The 20,351-nt window shown below is 37.0% G+C and overlaps 1 long non-coding RNA gene across 5 annotated transcripts in view; it reads left to right on the top strand.

Annotated features, from left to right (window-relative positions):
- Positions 1-20,351, top strand: part of LOC122161410 — a 494,955-nt gene that overhangs the window by 38,300 nt on the left and 436,304 nt on the right. For all 5 annotated transcript variants that reach the window (XR_006169178.1, XR_006169177.1, XR_006169181.1 and 2 more), the window contains exon 2: positions 2,926-3,091. This is a non-coding gene — a long non-coding RNA (uncharacterized LOC122161410). The remainder of the gene's footprint in view (positions 1-2,925; positions 3,092-20,351) is intronic.

The raw sequence follows: 20,351 nt of genomic DNA, 5'->3' as shown, positions 1-20,351 counted from the left end.
AGAAAACTTTAATTAAACTAATGTTTTTATTACAATCTAATGTTATGTAGTTGCTTTGTAACGTACAATATTACAAGGATATTAATTAAGTGAAATCACTTCCATTTTTGTGTAATTTTGAAGAACTACTAAACTTTTTTTCCCCATGAAGGCTTTGTATGCCACAGGGCGGGGAGCAGTTGGCCTTGACTCTGTAGACTTTTTTCTAACCAATAAAAAACATAATTTAGCCTCGTCTTCATCTAAGTTGACATTCTAATTCCAGCACAAATAACCACAACTGTCACCTGAGCTGGACACTGCTTATTTTCCATTTTAGTACCCATGAGAAATAAAGGGATCCCTTCTTTACTACAGTAGTCAGTGGTGTAGCATGGAACAACAATGTGCTAATTAGTTTCCTGGGTTAATTATAACTGGTAATTATGAACCTTGAGGGAGGCTGCAAGGAGGGACTGGCATTGTTAATTTGACCTAGGGGATTCTCTTCCAGAAAGCAGTCTGACATCATGTGGTGTGTCACAGTGTCTGCTAGGCAGTCATCAAATAATGCAGCCTCTGATAGGTTTAAATAAAATAAATCCAAATTAAATCCCATATTTACATAATAATCGATTAGCCATGTCTTTAGAAGAACTGCGCTCTAAAATAGTTTTGGAAACAGCTTTCCTGTACCTACAACAGGCCTGATAACGTTTAAACACAAATGAATCTTAAGAAGTCTTTGTCAGTACTAAGAGAACCAGAACTGAGGCTTTCCAAGGTCATTTAGATCGAATATCCTTCATTTTGCCAGAATATATTCTTCTATTTTTTGATGATAGCCATGTTCTCCCTCTCGTCTGCAAGCCTACTTTTAAACATAATCCTGTCCTTTTTGTCCCCTTTCCATACTGGCATTGAAAGAAATCTGAGTCTAGGCAAATAAAGTTACCTCTGAGCATTAGAAACAGCTGAACTGGCCACCTGCTTTTGTTCATTTCTGTGTAAAGAGTGGTCTGCTTGTCAGTACTGCTGTGTCCTAAACTATACAGAATGCAGCTTTCGTAGAGATCACCAGTGACCAGATTGCCATGTTGGCAATTGCAGTCATAATTTCATCATCTCCACTGACCTGTGAAGATTCACCAGCAGAATAAGCTGTTGCTCTCTGACTACTCGTCTATTTTCCTATATTTTGCATTTTTATATTTTATATTATATTATTTATTATTATTTTATATTTTATTATTTTTTATTATTTATATTTATATATTATTATTATTTATTATTTTATATTATTTTTATATTTTTATATTTTATGCATTCCATGACTTGCTCGACAGATCTATAACACAGCATGCAAAATCTAGTGGCACAGGCAAAATTTTCCCCTAATATCAATTTCAGATCTGTGCATTTGATGTGTCAACCCCCAGTCCCCACTTCTTTTCTGTAAGTTCAGTGCTGTGAAGTTCAGTGTCCGTCAGCCTTCCAAGAGGACCTGGAAACTTGACAAGAAAATACTCCCAAACCCTTAGTTTTTGTGTTAGGTTGCACACCCCAAGAGATTGTCCATGCATTGACCCTAACTTGCATGCTTACTGTTGCTCAATGCAGCCTCAATTCATTGTCTTCATCCAAGCTTACATTTGATACTAGCTAAACTGAAGAATCAAGAAGTGTATGCAAGTGAACTGAAGTAGTCTAATCTTCTGCTTATGAAAGGAGAAACAATTAAAATGGGAAAAACTAAAGTTTAGAGTACATTGACTTTTATTTAAGAAAAGCTGCAGCAGCAAATACAGTGATGCAAACAAGGCAACTTCAAATCTTTCAGTGCACTGATGACACTAGTTTTGATTGGGGATGAAACCCAGCTCTTCTCTCATGCACAGTTTTGTGTCTGCTTGAGTTTTTTCTTTCTCTCTTTATTTGAATATGTGTCATCTTTTGTTTTTATCCACCTTTAATCTTTTCTCTCTCTTTTTTGATAAAATGAGGAGTCCCTGACCTCTGCTCTGGGGACTTCTGAAGTTGTACCTCAATCATTTAGTAACTGGCATAAACCTCCCTGCCTGGATGCCTCCCATGGTGGCCACAAAGCTCTATAAAAGATTGAAAACAAAGGAACAACAAGGCAAGCCCACCTGAATTTTTGAAGATGCAGGCACAGTCGTTCTTTCCTTCATTCATTCAGCTTTCATGCATTCTGACACTGAATCTTAGTCAAACTAATCTCACCTTTTTCTTTAGAATTTGGTGGAGTTAACAAAATCATCATTCTGTGGCAAGATGTGAAAAATACCAGTGCTTCTATTCTTGTTATAGTTATTTCTCTTTGTATTGCGTATTTTGGAAAGGAAATACATTGTGTGTGTAAAATGTGTAGCTGTAACTGGAATGTGTGGTAGGGAGATGGTAAATTTCTTGATAGTTTATATTCTCAACCTGTATTAATATTTGTGGATTATTGTGGAATATTATGTGGATAATTAATTATCCACAATTTCTGACTCAAGATGAGTGCTTTCTGTTGAAGCAGTGATTATTTGTCACTTCTGGAGGTAAATATGATGTAGCAGCCTTTTGGCCAGAAGAGTCTTATTAGCAATATATATGATTATAACGGTTTGGGAAAGGAGGCTATACTACAGGGTTTTTTTTTTCTAGTTTTATTTTTAATAATTTGTGTTTGCTCACAAAGAGAGCTCTTGATGGTTTAAAATAGAAATGCACTTCAAGGGCTATCAGGAGAGGAAGCAAGGTAGAACTTAGGCAAAAAAAAAAAAATGTTGGCAAGAGTCAGTTTGCCTGAGCTATTTTGAACTGAGTTTTGGTTTGCTGGTATTCCCTGTGAATGTTTACCTATGTACTTTAAATCTGTGTTAAGTTTTTTCTCAGCTGCTTTACTTAATCAAGGGTTTGTCTCCCTTTCCTCCATAGCAACTATGTTTCTTGACTGTCCTGGGGAGCTATGCAGCCTTCAGTGAAGAACAGGGAACGGAAGCTGCTTGGGGGTCTTTGACTGGCGAACACCTGCTGCTGTGGAGAGTATCTCAAATGTACACCACTCACAAATCTCAGGATAAAATCAAATGGGATTCTGGAGGTAAGATTTGGGAAAATCGGGATCCTATATAAAAAATAATAGAATCCTAACTTGCCTGTTAGAGAAGCCCTGCTTCTTTCTTGGCATAGGGAAAAGACTTAATACTGGGCCAACATGGCTAGGCTTTCTGAGTTGAGTATTCCACAAGCTATAGCTGGTTTCCTAGTGATTTTCCTAAAGAATTTGGATAAATTATTAGAAGAACATCTGTGGTTATCACTTCAAGATCAGGTTTCAATGATCTTCAATTTTTCAATGATCTTTTCTAGATTAATACCTATTGTTTTATTTTGTTCATATTAGAACCAAATAAATACAAAGTTATGTTGTTTTCTTATAAAACCAGTCTTAGCAGATTTAATGTAGTCTTGCTGTGAAATGTTTGCTGCTCTTAGTGTGCTGTTTTGAGGACGTTCTGTGTTTAAGTGTTGTAGAAATCTGACAAATTGAAATAAGGCATAATAAGAACTTGATGTCTCAACTCTTGTGAATGACAATTAAATATTTTTAAGCACAGGCAAGAGTACTGAAACTTCATTACGTGCAGTAGCTGCTCTACCTTTTGCATGGGCACTACTGCATGGCTGCTGTTTTTTTAAAACTAGATCAAGAGATTTTAGAGTTTATCTAGTCTATTTCTGCCTTGCTTCAGAGCTTAGGTTTTTCTACCCTTCTCTGTCTTGCTGAAATAGTATGTGTTAAATCCCTCTTTGCTCTCTGTGAGCATTTTGCTACCTACAAGACAATTATTAGTATGGGGCTTGTGGAAAGCAAGTTGTTCTGCCGTAAAAAAAAGAAACACCCTGTACGTATTGTTGTGTTCCTTTCCAGTATCTTTGTTTTGAATTATATGAAATCATCTGAGAATGTGTAGAAGGCAGACTTCACGTCTTCTCCTACTTAGTTTAGCTTCCCAGTTCAATGTATTTAAAAGCTAGCACAAAAAATATATCTTACACTTTAATAGAGCTGAATGTAGATGCCAGAAAACACAGTCTTTCCCTTAAAGAATGGATTGATGTGTGTTCCAATAAGGTGTCTCTCTGCTTGCACACTTTGTTTATTGTATTAGTGTCAGAAGCACGGTGATTAGGCTTCCCATCTGGTAGCATGATATCGAGTTGCTCCTGGTTCAGACAATTTCTTGTTCAAGTTGGATCAATGTTCATGTGTCAGCTGGTCATCAGCAACTTTCACAAACAAGGACAAATACATAATGTTGGGCCTCTACAAATAATTCCTCTGCTTTTTTTTCTGTAGAGTATCTGATTTATAAATACACAAAAAGCCACGTGCATGAAGAAGCGTACACTCTACTGCATTCTAAATCTAAATTATTTACTCATTTTAATCCCACTGAAAGTGCTGTACAGCACAGTCCCTGTTGTGCTGTTAGCTCGAGCAGAAGTCGTACTTGGACTCAAATAGCAGTGTTTGAATAAAGGCATATCCTCTATAACATCCTGAGCCCTGAGCAAGATGGGGAAATGGATTTTAGCAACTGATCTGCTCTCAAACACAGATGCTAGAGATTTTTTTTAATCTTCTTTGTCTTTGGGCTTTGTTGCCTGAGTGGATCTGCAGGTATTAGACTGTGGATCTGTTCTCTCCCCACTTTTGATAGCTTCCAGTAGCCACGGCCTTACCACGCAAGTTTAAGCTCACAAGTAGCTTATGCCAAGGACTCTGGAAAATATCAGTGGCTCTGATAAGTCTTAACTGCTACTGATAAATCATTAATGGCGATTTTTAGTAGAACAAAGTTACTCTTTAATATTCAACAGTTGTCTTTTAAATACGCACTTTGATGGATAGCAAATCTGTTAGGCATATCCAGGTTGAAAATTGTCAAGGCTATGTACATACAGATCTGGCCAGCCTTCCACAATTCCTAATTTGGCAGCATTTTGCTAGACTTTCATTCTGTATGGAGCCTCTGTTTATTATAGAGTCAGTAGTCCGTAGCAGCAAGGAAGGTAATAAAACTGAGAATTTGATGCAAAATATAAGTTGAAAGTCTCTTCTGTAGAACAATTCAGATAATACTGAGTTTTTAGGGTTTTTTTTGTTTTTTTTTTTTTTTTTTTTTTTTGTTTTTTTTTTTTTTTTCTTTTGTAGACTGAGTAGGATGGCAGCATCAAGTGCAGGAATAAAGTAGTCTTTGTTTTTTAGTGGAGTGTATTGTGTGTATTATTTAAAGTGGAGTGTAATTTCACTGTCAAGAAGTGTAGTAATACAAATATTTTTTTCTTTTTTGGTAGAATCTGTTGTTTAATGCCAAAAGAGTGCATTGCTGGAAAACTTTTGGCAGTTAGGTAAATACTGGCAAACAGAAGAGAGTCTAATGAGATTTTGCAATATGTTTAATGACATTTAGAGGAATAGAAATCTCTAGACTGAAGAGAGTTGATGTATTTATGAACAGTAGGCCATAGGTTTTTCATTTCCCATTTGAAAACTTCAGATTATACTGAAAGCAAAATGAAGACGTGTCAGGGGAATGCCAGATTCAGAAAATTAGTGATTATCTGTTTGTGTTCAAGTTGTAGCTTTCTTTTCCATGTACTGCATAATAGGATAGTGAGTGTGTTTGTGTTATTTCTATGTTTAATTTTCAAACTGACCAAGCTGTAACCTGCAAATGAAGCAAAAAGCCTGATGTGTCTCAGGTCAGACACGGGTGGTGAGCTCACGGTTCTCCTCCTGAGTCCTTAAGTCTGGGCTCTGTGGTGTAGTGTACAGTCATCAGTGGAAAATCAGATAGTGACTGCAGTGGGAGCAGAATGAAGACTTTTGAGGGAACACTGCCTTCTAGTAAAGAATAACAATCTTGAGAAAATAAGTTTTGTGCCTTATGTTAGTAATTGAAAAGTTTTAGAATTTACAAACAGACCTTGTTTACTATGTTTGGTATGGAACTGCATCTGTGTCTGCTCTGCACAGCTAATCACAAGTTTGTTACTCTGGATATCCACAGTTATCTCCCCAGATTTTAAGGGGAAAAAAAGGCCAAGAATGAATTTTAAATGAAGCTCAATTTAAATGCAGGAATTCTTTGAACGTAAGAACAGCTCCATTGTGGAAGTGATTGAGAGTAAAATGGAGCTATTGTCTGAGGCAGTAATTCATGTTCTTGTGTGGCTTTCGGATACCAGGAGGTAATAATCAGGAATTTTATTATCAGAGACTGATGTCAGAAACAAAATTTTTGATATACATTTATACTATTGTTTCTAGTTATGAATGTTGACTTTCCTAAGTCTGCAGCTAGTGAGGATATTTGTATTTTTGAAGTTCTTTGAAAGCATTTTAAAAATGTGCCTGCAAAACATATTTTTAGCAGAATGCCGTGAAGGCATTTAATGTAGCAGTAATGTAACAATACAGAATGTGAAACATTTTAAGTGGAAGAAAGCAAAAAGTGATTACTGCTACGTAATTCCCATTCTATTAAAACTGATATGGGTAGGGGAAAGGGCTCGATATTAATTACAAGGGGAAAAATACTACAGATTGAAGGAAGGGGGACAAGCAAGGGTTAGCAGTTTTTCTTTCTTATATACTTCAGTTCATTTTTTCTCCCCTGAATGATATCTTAGTTGAAGTTAGCCTCTTTGCAGGAAAATCTTTGTCATTTGTATCTGACCAGTCATTGAATTGGAATAAAATACAGATGCATTGATGTTAATGGGATTTTTACCCACATAATACAATAGACCAAAAGTTTTAGCCTGTGTATTGAAATACATTATAGTGTATCTTCTGGGACAGTGAGCAGACATCTGAAACATGATGTAAATTTGCACCAATTTATGGGATTTTAACAGACCTTGGTGTTTCTAACTACTGCTCTGTGAATGCATGCAAAAGTGGCAAATGAATATTGGATGAATTCAATCACTAGGGTATTCATGGAATGTAAATTACTTCAATGTTTGTAGCTATGGTGAAGTTTAGACAAATACTGGAGAATATTTATGAAACCAACTTTTGGGCTTATCGTGTATGTTCCCATAAAAAAGGATTTCTGAGTCATGTATACCTTTTTCACTTCATTACCATTTTGTGTATTTTTCTGTATAATTCAATTAACTAAGTTACTAATGTACTAAATGTTGAAGTAACTAAGTTAATACAATCAGTGTTGAAATTACTATTATGTTCATAGGACAACTCATGCTGGGAAGAGCCTCAGTTTGATTACCAGCCCAGGCAGGGTCATTCTTTTACCTTTAATGGAGTTATAGAACTTTCTCTTTAAGTCTCAACTCCAGCTAAGCTTTGAACTTCCTATTGCTTCCCCAATGTGACTAAACAGTATTACTAAATTAATTCTTTGCATCTCAAGAAAAATGTGTGAATTTAAATTCTAGAAGTGAAACTGCCTTTAGAACTATTTGAGCAGCCTAAACACTATATATGTGTATATAAAAGTTACGAACATGGCACAAAAGCAGACACCCATCTCTTCTCATATTCCCTTTATAGTCTCCATTTTAATGTTTTCTGCACTTCTCCTGCACGTGCTATGCTTAACATTTGCATGATGAAACTTAAATCTTGTATTTTCATATAATAGATGACCAGCTTTGTGGTACAGTATTTCTTGTACACTTGCATGTATCTGGTGATGCAGCAAATTACTTCTGTCAATGGAAACTGTTAAATTTGAGTCTGTTAAGTTGATTGCCCTCTGTGCCTTATCCTTCCTACCCTTCCAACACTTAAAGTAAGTCAATCTGTTTTTTAAGGTGATCAGTTACTGCAAAAGGAGGGAGTTGGCAGCTGATAGGGAGGGTAGCTGAAGGAATGATGAAATTATGCTGCGAGCAATTACATAACATTTATGAGTCACTGCATTTTCTTTTTTTCTTGTCCTGATTATTTGTCTTCAGGTTTTTGATCTTTAGATATGTCCTGTGCCTCCACTTGTGGAAGCGATACTGTTCTTAGCCTGAAATTGGGATTATATGTTCAGAAGCTCCTACTGGCTGTAGCTCTCAGCAAGCTCAATGGCTTCTTTATGAGTAGTTAAGGTCCTGCAGGTGTAACAGGAAACACCCTTTTTCATCTCAGAATCTTTATTACTGTGAATTTGCCTTGAGTGAGCATGCTCCTGGCACCTGTGGCACTTGACACTGTGCTGACTGGCTGGAAAACCAGAAGAGCAAGTTCTGTGGTGGAGGCTTGCAAGCAGCTTTCTAATGCAAGTAACTCCTAATAGGCAACAGGGCGGGGGCATACTTTCAAAATGGCTTAACTTGTCCACTTCCAAAATGTCTTGCATAATGACAGGTGTAACACAAGTTCATTTACAGCACGGTTTGTGCAGGCATTTTGGAGGACTCCAAAGTCCTGACAGGATGAGTTTCTGAGGAGGGGCAAATCAGACATCACCAGAGTTAACTCTGCAGATCTCAATGTCTAAATGGGTAGGGAAGAAAAATCTTGATCCTAACTGTTACTGGGGTCGTTACAGAGAGGGAATATTATGTTTGCAGTAACGTTGAGAAAACTGAATTGAGTTTGGAAGACAAAATGGGAAACATCCATCTTTTCTCCTGTAAGCCCAGGGGTGATGAAGCTTGCTATTTACTTAAATCATTTTATGTATATATTTTAAATGCATATATACTTGCATATATGTAAGTACATGTAAATATTTTTAAGATAGAATATACAGCTGTACTGATGATCATAAAATAATGGAGCATTTTACTAGAGACACTTGAAATTTGGATTTCGAATAAACCGTCCTTTATCTTCTTTAGATGACCCTCAAATGGGGACTCATGTTGCAACAGGATATACATATTTATGATGAGTTCTGACACTGAGGGGACAGATGCTTTCATTGCCCAGTGTCTCATTATACGTGTTCTTGCTTCTGACAAGGTTACTTCAAGTTTTCTTGAGACTTCTAATCTCTAGCTTCACTACTACTAATTCCTTGGATTTGATTCATCTATTTTTACGTTGTGTGAATTCAGTGCTAACCTTTTCAAGGGGATGAGCAACATTGAATTTTGCTCCTATTTAAGTTTGCAAAATTCTGACACTTCTGACAATTACGAAAATTCAGAATCAAAGTTCTGACAAATATGCTGTTCAACAAACACCCAGAAACTTTACGCACTGACATTTAGCGGTAACTTTTAACAAGAAGTTATTGAAGTGTTAGAGTATCAGTTTTAATTCAGCTTTCATGTACAATTTTCTGAAATCTCTCTGTGCTCAGGAAGTTATTCCTCCTTCATAGAAGTGCTTAAAGTAAAGCACTTGAGACGGGCTTCCAAGAGGGAGTGGCAGTGTATTGCCTATATGTGGTGTGAAAAATGTTTCCTCACAGTAGATAAGGCTTGTGCTAAAATCCCCCTTGTCCACCGCTGAAGAGATTCTGAGTGAGTGGATTAGGCTCTTAATAGTGTGGTATGGCTGTGCTTGTGACTAGGTGGAGAGGTTTCAGCAAATACTTGTGTGCCCACACTGCATTGGGATTGCTTGCTGGCATGGTTTATATTGGAAAAACCTGAAGCAGATGAATGACTTGCAAAGTGGAGGGTGTTTCACCTCAGTATTTTGCTTTTGGGGATGCAGCCAGTGTTTCTCAATACAACCAGGGCCTGACCCAGTGTCCTATTTTCTTTAGATGCAGCACTCACAGTGTGTCATGGAAATCATGTAACAAAGTAGCACAGATCCCAAAGGTGCTTGAACTAGGTCTGCTTTAACCCATCTGATTTTTCTCTTTGCTTAGTTGCCGATTCTATGTTAAAGTTGCTGGTTATCAATATTTCATTTTCTGTTTGCTAAAGTACATTGTTTTTCCAGCTGCCATGAGATCTTCCCAGAATGCTGTGTAAATGCGAACATTCAAATGATGAACAGCCCCACTTTGACACATTTCACATAGTGTTCAGCTCTGGTGTTACTGTCAAAGTTATTACAAACAGACTTCAAGACAGTGAATATTGATCTTCGTTATTATGTTTCTAGTACTAGTAGCTGTTTTCAATTTGTCCTCACCTTAACTTCTTATAGTAACTGCGGACACTGTCAGAGATTTAAGGATTTTCACTGTCTTTGACTTTACAGTTGTGTTTACTTTTACTTCCATGTCGTACGAGTAGTTTTCAGTTTGTGCTCCACCTGCTTGGGGCAGTCAAGGAGACTGGCTATAGGCTGTCTGGCCTGTTGCAAACAGTTTGCTCTAGAAGCGTTCCTGCATTTCCTGGACATCCAGGGATCTGGAGAAGAAATGCTGGAGTCAGAGCGAACACTCAGTGGATGGGACAGAGAGGGAAAGAGATGTGTGAAAAGGAGATGTTGGACCCCATCTTGAAATCATGTTTGTTCTTTATGCTTTCAAGCGAATTTCTTACTGGCAGCAACATAAATATAATTACTCCCAAATAAATTTAACGCTTCAGTGCAAGGTGAAGATGAGAATTGGCTTCCTAACTACTTTTGTATTGTCTCTAATCCATCTTCTGGTTTTACTGGAAGCCAGGTCCACCAGCTGGCACAAAAAGCAGGTAACCTTTGGTTAGCTTTACACCAACAGACAGTACTTAACACAGAGGGTTTTGTCTCCACAGTGTCAGATTTTATTTTTTTTTAATGGTGCAAGAATAATGTGGGGTGTGAATGTAGTTACCTGCAAAATTCAAGCTTTGCTTTCCATGTGCACGGTAAGTTTTTTTTCTATTTTAGGTCTGCACATTTCATTTCTCTGCACCAAGAGTGAAGTTGAGCCCTTCTGCTCATTTGTTTTTTTTTTTTTTTTTTTCTTTTCTTTTTTTTGAGATGTTTGTTTATGCCTATGTTGTCAGTAGTTCCAGTTTGTCAGTGTGATATGAGATGTAGCAAGGTGGCGGAAATCTGAGCATGGTAGCAGATAAATGTTTTATGCATGCTTCTTGGTGACGTAGAGAATGGGAAACGATGATTGCTTTTGACAGGGTAGGTTAAACAGCACCACCCCTTTGCATTTTATTTTGCATTTGAAATGTTAATTGCTGGTTACTGTTTCAGTGAAAATGTAAAGGCTATGTGCAACTTAAATGTAGGTCATACTGCTACATTTGGAAACCTCTGCCCTTACAGCTGGAGATGGGCTATGCTTTCTCTCCAGGGGCAGCAAAGACAGGGTACACTTGACCTGATCCACGTAGTTCACTGGATCTTACATCTGTGTTTGTGATACCAGAGCTCAGGTGCTTCATTTCTGTTTTTTGTCACATTGCTGCCAAAAGAGGATAGAAGCTGAGCGCAAAATAAACCAATATTTGCATATGCCAAGAAATCTTTGCAATTGCATCTGTCGAATGGTGATTTTTAGAAGAAAAAAATGCTAGGAATAACTCAGCAGCTAAACAAAAACCTGCTAAATATTTAATGTCTTTGAACTGCTCTGAGACTGAAATAAGACTGTTCTTGCAGCTTTGGTTTAACATAATGGACTGTGAAAGGAGGCCAATTATTATTTGAGAGCCAAAGTCAAACCTAAATTGTGTGTGTGAGCAAATGTTGAAGGACTTCTGAGAAAACAGTGCTGACAAAAAAAATAAAGAAAAAAGAAAAAGCAAATATATATGTAAGTAAAATATGGCATACATTACAGTTTCTAGTTCCTAAGATAAAATGTAGCCTGAGATTGGACAAATGAATATATAGTACAGTGCTCTGTATTACTTAACTCTGAGGATATTTTTTGTTAACCTGAGTCAGAAGGAGTAGTATAGTATTAGTGAACGTTGGTGAAACAGGAAAGATTAGCTGTTCCTGTCAGAAACTCCCCCTGCTGAACCCTGTTCTTCCTGACCAGGAATCAGAAACTTTCAAAGAATTACAGAGCTTAAGTTTTGGAAAGACCTCTGATGTTTTTGGAAGATTCTTTGAGTCTTTGTAACCCCTGAAAATCCTTGTGTGAACAATCCCTTATTTGTAGGGCAGGGAAGGGAAAAAAAGCGTTCTGATTCACCTGCATACACACATTGACCATAAGTTCCTTTAGTGAGTTTAGCCTTTCTTTCCACACTGTTGGAAAGGAGGATGACGTGGTTTACTGGATGGCATGGGCATCCTTAACAGTCTGTAAGGAGGCATTCTAGTGACGAGTCTCATGTCTAGATTCCTGCTTATTCCACATGCCCTCACTGATTTTTTCAGGTAAGGCTGATGGGAGCCACTGCCAGGCGGATGTTGGGCACTTGCCCTGACTCTTTTTCCTTTGTTTGTCCTTTCTTCCTTTAACCAGAGAACAACAGCAACAGCTTCTGCGCATCTGAGGTGGCTTGAATTAAACCAAATTGACACTGGCATGAGCCTATTGATGACCTTGTTGAATTTGCCTTTAAGCCAATGTTATTCAGAAAAAAAGCTTTGCAGCTTGGTATTCTATTCATAGTGTTTTCTATTCATGGATGTGGAAGACTTAAGGCAATTTCTTTACTGTTAACTTCTGTACTTGGAGGTGCTGAAAGAAAGATAAGTTGTCCTTCTATCAGTACTGAGCAACAGGAACATGATCAGCTTTCCCGCTCTGAAGAATGAGCTGGGGAACAAAGGTTAAATTAAAATTAAAACATGAAAGCAAACAAAAAAAACCTACCAAACTTCTCTTGTGTAACATTTTAAGTCCTCCTCTTCTCATGCCTCTGTTGTTGTTTTAACCTTTTTTTTTTTTTTTTTTTTTTTTTTTTTGTTCATAACAATATGGTCACAAAACTAAATAAAAAGCACATCTTTCCTTCACTCTTATATTTATACTGCATGCAGGGCCCAATTTTCCTTCTCTTACTATCTGACTTCAATGAAGTTTGATCACCTTTAGCATATGGAAAGTGTATGTGATGGAAATTTTGAACTCTGATTTAGTTTTCATTACGTAAGTGGGACTAAAATAAAAATGGCTCTGAGATTTCAGCAGTGAACTTGTCTGTGGCAGTGGAATTGTTAACAGAAAATGCTTGTGTTTCTCCTTAGTTCCCCCAAACTGTGAAGGGGAATGCTTCAACAATTACACACAGATAATAAAATCTTTATTTCATTCCAGGCACTTAAATTTCCTTTTCATTAAATAATTCCATGTCTTGTGACATTCACACATAGGACATGCTTATGTAAACTCTTGATTAGAACCATATCCTGTGGAATTTATCACTTCACGATTTTTAGCTTTAGCACATTCTGGCAACGTGAAGCTTACTAACAGCCTGCACCAAACTGTTTCATACTGGGTTTAGCATAATGCACTAGCTTTAGAGCTGTGCTTCAAGTTTACAGGCTGTTAATTGTTCTGGGGTGCAGCTGTTGAAGAGTTGGATTATCAATTGTGATTTACTGCTCCCATTGTGAGAGCACATGGGAGCACCCTGTGCAGACACCCAGAGAGCTCACAGGGACCTTCCCACCAGAAGGCAACCGCCAGACACATTACCGAGCTGGGCACAGGGGAACAACACAGATCAACCTGCAGGCAGATTATGAAACCACACACTAGTATGCTTGAGACGGGAATGATCTTGATTATGTAAATGGGGTTTGAATTTGAACTCTTTTGCGTAGTCTCAGCACAGAACTGCAGGATGCTGTTGGAGATTGATCTGCTGCCTGGGTAGCACTGCTGATAGGATGCTTTTATTTTATACTGTGCTCAGGTACATGTGAGTACTTGTAAAATGTTTCCATTTGCAATAGCCAGTATTTCAAAGAAGGCAGCTTATCAAATCTAGGAACAATAGAAAAGATGTATATTAATTGAATTTTGAAATGTTAGGCCAGTATTCCAAACTTAAGTAATATAAGGTATAATCCATTTTCTTCTGAATGTTTGTAGTCTCTCAGGATATTTTAGATTTATACATCATATTTATGAATTGTGATATATACAGGCACATAAGGGTAGATTGCAAAGTCTTTGTTAGTTGTTGCTCGCACAGGACTCCCTCAGAGGCCTATGGAAACCAGGTATTTATAACAGTAGCGGATATACCTGTCTAAGTTTTCTACATTCATTTTCACTTCATCTCTTTTATTTCATACACAGCTCATTATTAAGACTGAAAGCCAATAAACCCTTAGCTAGGTACCAGTTTTAACTTCTAGAAAACTGGAAATGCCTGATGAAAACTACACTTGTAAGCTGGATGCTGCTGTACACCTCATACACCTCATACACCTCATACAGGTTTCCTTCTCTTCTTCTCCTTTGTAATGAAGCACTGGAGTTATGCTTTCTTCTATGTTCTTGCCTCCACTCTGCCTTGCACTAGACTGTTACCACGCTGCTTTTTAAATGATTGCAAAAGACAGCATCAGGATCACAGGTCTGAGCCACATTACTTTTCAGAAGCCCTAAGTAGGTGAATGAATTTCTGTTTCTGTCTCTTTCTCCAGCTTCTTGGTTTTTTTTTTTTTTTTCCTTTTTTCCTGTGTGTGTGTTCAACATTGGCCCAAATAGAGGTGTACAACAACAGTGAAACATCAGCTTCACCACTTGAGGGAACTTTGAGTGTTCGTGAGTGCATGTGATGGAGTTTAAAACGTGTTGTGTCCTGCAGTGATATGAAGAGCTCTGGACTGAGCAGAGTGGTGCAAATTACACTGCTAGCTCTTTTTTCCGAACTCTGGTTCCTATTCCTGGATATGGTTAAGCAAGTCTCAAATATGATTCCAAATTAGATTTGTTCTCTTTTCTTTTTCTCTTTCACGAGTGAATGTACATGAACTTTGGACACATGGCAGTGTTGTAAAGACTTTATGGAAGCAAAGAAGATCCTATGAGGAGTGGAGTTAACTGTAACTTCATAAGCCTCTGTGGTAGGGCCATGTGTGTGCAACTGTAGTCCTGAATGCGTACAAAGATAAAGGAGTTGGGGTTATGGCTGCAACTGGTGTACACAATCCAAAATAAGCAAATTCTATTTGCTACATAACTGTAAAAGAATCTGAAAGGAAATTTCATTTCGTTTTTATTCCTGAATTTTAGTATGTCTTAAATGTTAGTAGTCACAGGGAAGTTAAATGTATCTGTATAGGCAGGAGGCACTTTGAGAGGCACAACAAGATGACTTTGACTCTAAAAGGCTGCAGTTTCTGTGGTATACGTTTTATTTGTCTGAATTGCAAAATTACAGTGGAGTATCTTGTGAAGATTCTAGATTAATGAATGTAACATAACTGAAACAAACATACACTTGTTATGAAAAACATAAACCAAAAGACTATAATACATGTAATTGAATTAATTTAAAGTATTTTATTTTTTTAATTTTTCTTCTTGCACAACTGAGCAGGAAGGCATGTTATCTTCCATTTACCATTGAGAAGGTTCCTACATCTGAAATTTTCAAATGGTGATGTAATCCTGTGCTGTTCCTGCTGGTAAGCAGAAGAGCCCATGTGATTGTTCTCCTCCCTTATTATGCACTGACCGTGGGACCTGCCTTTGCAAAGAGGCATCTGACAAACTCTGCAGAACAATAAATTACCTCATGTAGGTGACTGAATTGCTTTTCAAGAGCACAGAAGGTTAATTTTCCAGTAGTAAATAATAAAAAATGTTTGCTTGACAAGGACAGATGGGAAGACATGCAAATGAGACTACACCGTCAATTATGCATTGTCTTCGATGAGCATATGGACAATAGAAAAGCAGGATAGATCGATGCCAGCCAAATGAGCTGGCTAGATTAAGAAAGGCATTTGTAAAGAAAGCGTTCTAGATGGGATTACATCCATTAATGAATGAGATAAATTATATTAATGTCTGAAAATGCTTTGTCTCTAACAAGAAAACAAAGTCGTTTGGACAACAAAGACATTTTGGGAATGAGGAAAACTGATATACCCAGATGAGCTTGTCTCCATCAGATAGCGATAAGAAATGCAGAATGTGTTTGGTGGCCAGGAAAAAGTCTGTATGTAACTGAAGTCCCTTACCTGTGTGAGTCACAGAAAGAGTCAGCATGTTGCATGCGTGTGTGGAGCTGCTTCTTAAGCAGAAATGGATTTCATTTCTTCTTTGAATTCCATACACAAAAGTGTATAGCCAGAAGTCACCCAGGGTGACCTCATGTGTTGCATGTCCCATTGCAGACGGCTACTAAAATACAGAGAGAATGAAGGAATTATATGAAATGATAGTGGATAGACAGAAAAAAAAAAGTAATTTTGTGAGGCTGAAACAATTGTATTCTAATGATATTTCTTGAGCTTTAATATTAAATCCTGTTAAAAGACTTCTGGAAGAATTAAAATGCATTCATAAAATAGTTCTGGGTACTTCTGACACAAGTTTCTTTATGGAAATAATTCTTCTTGTGAATAATTGCTGACTTCAGTGCAGCAAATCAGAGAAAGATGTGTATACAAAAAAGACAATTCATGCTAATGGGGCTGTTTAACAGGTGTGCACTACCTGAGTCTTGTTCTGTCAGCCATATTTTGATCTCATAAAAGGTAGTGAGTCCTAAAGTTTTGTTGCTTATTATAAACTGGGGATATACTAAAGACAGGTAACATCATTAACTTCAGCTAAATCTTCTGCTATGATTTTGCCTTTTTCTGTCTTACTGAATAATACAAAGTGTGAGTGTGGTGATCATTTGCCAAAAAACTTGAGTCGTAGGCATGTGGTTTTTATAAATTTTCTTCAAGGTAAAATTACCATCTTATGTTTAATAGGACTTGTTATGCACGTAGCCTCTGCCTTCTAAATGTGCAAATCGCTGCAAGTAAAAATCCATTTTTGCAATCACAAACCAAAATTTATTGTTCATGCGATGTATTTAGCTGCAGGAAGCCGTTGTTTAAAATAATGTGCTCACTTTTAACTGCTAGAAATGTTTTTTTCATCTCCATTAAACTTCTGGCTTGGTTCATTAACATATTGTTAATTGTTTCGTGATTTAGTTTATTTCTGCTTGAGTGTCATTTATGAAGCAGAAACTGTTGTTTGTATTTATTTCTTGTTCAGAAAGGAAATCTACAGTGATTGGAAGGAAAGGGAGTGTGGAAAGTTGCATTGTAGCAGTACCTCTAAACAGTTTCTAAGTTCACTATAAATAAAGGAGAAAAGGTAGATACAAGGCTGTTCTCTGTTGTTCTCTGTCTGTAAATACGCTCTGATAAAACCGAGTCCTAAGTCGCTTCAGTCAGAAATGAGATAGCTTTAGAATGTACCTAAAATTACTAAATGTGAGAGAGGAGCGTCAACTTTAATTTGACCTCAGTGATATTTCTTTGAAAATTCTGAATTTCTGGGATTTTTATGTAGCATCGAACTTGATTGCTTTTCTTTCTGAAGTTCTGATCCAGTTGGATCTGGACGGCATTTAACAGCCGCGGCTGCCCAACTGTATAATTTTATTCAGGAAGACCAATAATGCATCCCCCTTCCTTCCCTTCCTTGTCCCAGATGTATAAAAAAATCCTGGATGATACAAGAAAAATGTGAAAAACTCAGCTGGAAAAATCTTTCTCAGGATTGTGTGCTCTTGAACAGTATCATCTGAAAGCTATTTTGTCTTTTGTGGCAAATTCGGAAAGTGCCTGGTGCAAAAGATGCGCATCAACACTCTGTGTTTTGATTTGATCTATTGTTACTTGATTAAATTTAAAGTCAGTTTCCATGAAATAAAGTGATGGTTCTTTCTTTTTAAGGCATCTTCATGATACACTCTGAACGAATACAGTTAAATCTTATTTTTATTTGGTTCTATTTCCTGCACTGGCCTGGGATTTATTCAAATGTATTAAGTAAAATGATGACTGTACATTATGCAAAATGACTGCTGGAGAATAGATTATCTCATTGTTTTAAATTGTGAGAAACTGATCACTTCAATCTGGAAGAGACATCTTAAATAGGGCTTATCTGGAAATGTAATAAAATATTCCCCTGTGTCTGGAGGAAGATATGGGGAACGATTCTGGTCCGTCCTGAAAACTGATATGAAAATAAATATTTTCATAGGTCTGCATGTTAGTTAGCCCCCCTTCCCAGAAGATCTACTTTAAGAGCTTTTGTTTCTGAATTTGTCTACTTCTTCCCAATAATTTTTTTGCAAAATTTACGTCTTGGCAGTTGCTTCATGAGAGGAAGTTTCTGCCCTCTGCTGCGGGTGTACTTGTTCCTGCCTTCCTTTTTTTCCCACTTTTAGACTGGTTTTAAATGAGAAATCTTCTAATCTGAATTTCAATGATTTTACTAACAGCTGTGCTGGTGTTGTTTGGTAAGTGATGAAGAAGAAAGCCAACGGAGGAGGAGATGTGGCACCTCCTCCAGTGGCTACATGGGTAAAGAAAACATGGCAGGAAGCTATGTGCTGCCGGTGAGTGGTATTTGCTGCTGTGGCAGTGTGCTGTAGCCTGATCGTCTGAAGTACTGGCATTTATTTTATCTAGAGGATTCTGAAGAATAGAAATAAAAATAAATAAAGCCAGCCAGAGAAACTTACCAGGAAACTTAAGACTTGCATGAGCTTCTGAGCTCACTTGAACTTGTCTCCAAGGAAAGCAATTGCAGAATATCTACTTTTGATTAATATATCTTTATACATCTCATTATGAAATGTTTTCATTTCAGAATGAGTTTTTAAATAAGGAGTCTATTCAGGATAGCAATCTCCCTTTACCCTTACCCAATTCTTAAAAGTTATTTAAGCTCCTCGTGCAAATATGTCCTTAGAACATCACTTTCAACTGAGTAGCATTACTTTTTTGCAAGGTACTTAAAGTACTTTGATACCCTGCTGAAGGTTTGTAAGATTAATGGGGTTCAGAACTTTCAACTGATCTTCAGTTCTGTCTCTTGCTAATGTAGGAGCCACAACTAGTTTTTTTCCTGAACAGATAGCTATAAAAATACTAGGTATTACAGTGGTATTGAGTTGTAAGTGGGATAAAATGAGTAGAAAATATATCTGGAGAAGAAAAATATGACAACTAGTATAGAGAAAAGTGATATCTTTTCCAAGCAGAGTTGCTTTTCAACACAGCAGTAAAAATGTCGAGTGATGGCTGAAGAGTGGATTTTCGTGACTGTAAGAATCAGACCTGAATATATGAATAAAATTGGGTGGCTTCAATGCAGAGATGCTGTATGAAGAGAAGTTGCATGGAATATTTTGTTTTCAGAATACTGAATCTCAAAGACGGAATTCTGACTTAAAATAAACATCCTTGTTTGTCAAACAATGGAATTAAATTCATTTTTATATGACTAGAATTTATATTAAATATAGTTTATAAATCTTTAACCACGTCCTTTAACTACAAAATTTAGCTATGACATTTAAACTCAAAGTTATCTGTTAATATTTGGACATAGTAAGGTGCTTGCATTCAGTACTTTTTTACAGCTATATCTAGACATACTTGCTATTAGTAGTGTTGCTCATTATACTGACCTGTAAATATGTATACTCCCTATTTCTCAACTTGATTAACTCTTTGTAGTCTCTGAGTTAATGTGTCTTCAATGGAAAGCAAGCTATTGTCTTCACTGTTTCACTGCTCCCAACATAAATGAAGTTAATCTTTGTGTTGTAACTTGTTTTAAACATACATGAAGGCTGGTAACAGAGGTTGTGTTATTCCAAAGAGACAGCAGTGAGAATAGGTACAGGAGTACTAGGAAATAATAAAGGGCAGATACGGGAGAGGAAAAATCCTTAGGATACCTACAGTGCTGAAGAGTCAGGAAATGCTAGAATTCTGCTATGAATACAGATACTTAATGCTGCTGAGGAGCTGGAGTGTGATGTAAAGTTCACATAAATTTAGTAAGTGCAAGGATGTTCATCATGTTCACATGCAAATGAAATATTATTTATTTAATCAGGTTTTGATGTTTGTGGTGTTGTATATGTTCCTGTGTGGCCATAAATAAATTTTATTTAGAACATTGCAGGGAGCTGTTATTAACTGAGTTACAGCCAACATCAATTATCCCTGGTATTCTACAAATACTTATTTATGGTTACAATAAAACACTCTCGTGTAAGTGCAGTTCTGTAAAACTACTTTGAATATCTACTGTGGGAACCTCATAGTCTAGAATAAATCCATTGTCATACACAAGCAAAACATGGAGAACTGGAGAGTTACTGAATAACCCTCCAAGCGTTAGTCCTTACGAGTTAGCATATTTTGTCATTTCTTCTTTCAGAGTGTGTGGTTCTCTTGTGCCTTGAAGAAAAGCTGGTACCTTCAATGACAATATCTTCATGATAAGCCAATAGAATTCGGAATG

Source organism: Centrocercus urophasianus, unplaced genomic scaffold, assembly GCF_019232065.1.
Source record: "Centrocercus urophasianus isolate 14NV4802_14NV808 unplaced genomic scaffold, USGS_Curo_1.0 seq_19, whole genome shotgun sequence".
In the NCBI taxonomy this organism is placed as follows: Eukaryota; Metazoa; Chordata; class Aves; order Galliformes; family Phasianidae; genus Centrocercus; species Centrocercus urophasianus.
This window is presented reverse-complemented; position numbering and strand designations above follow the sequence as displayed.